Raw genomic sequence first — 647 nt, 5'->3', positions numbered from 1 at the left:
GAGAAATAGGTTGTTCTCCTTCTTCACTTCATTCTTTTCTTGCCTTCTTCATAATCATCTTCATTTCATCGGTCTTAAGGTTCCCGATGAGCTCGTCAGAAGTCGACGTCTTTTGAGATCTTTGGCTTCGGAGATGGCATTACCTTGCTATCCCGGGAATCAAGTAACACACCAAACACAACTTTCTTACAAGTTTGGTGGTTGTTATGACTTCTCCCCGAGAGAATGAAGATCATTTAATAGAGTTGAATCTAGTGTGAATATGTGAATAAAGATTCTCCCTCTTGCATTTGAACATTTCATACTCTTGTATTCAAAACATGTCGATCTTGGAGTTCTTCTGTGTTGTTCTGATCATGGGGGTACATTTTGAAGAGCTTCCCAGGATCTCTTTAGTAATAGAGCACGGCGAGACTCGATTGTATTCATTAGGTCCTATTCCACACAGGATCTTCTTGGCTTTATAACTCTTACTCGCACTTCTGTCGAGCGTAAATTCTGTTCTTTCTTGTTTTGCGGTGGTTTACACCATCTGCACTTGTGTGTTATGGAGACCCGGATGATATCCCACGGCTACGAGAATTCAACCATGATGAAGTCGTGCATTGTATTCTTGCACACATAGTATTTTGTTAAATCTGGGTGGC

Source organism: Lycium ferocissimum, chromosome 1 (genome assembly GCF_029784015.1).
Source record: "Lycium ferocissimum isolate CSIRO_LF1 chromosome 1, AGI_CSIRO_Lferr_CH_V1, whole genome shotgun sequence".
Classification (NCBI taxonomy): domain Eukaryota; kingdom Viridiplantae; phylum Streptophyta; class Magnoliopsida; order Solanales; family Solanaceae; genus Lycium; species Lycium ferocissimum.
This window is presented reverse-complemented; position numbering follows the sequence as displayed.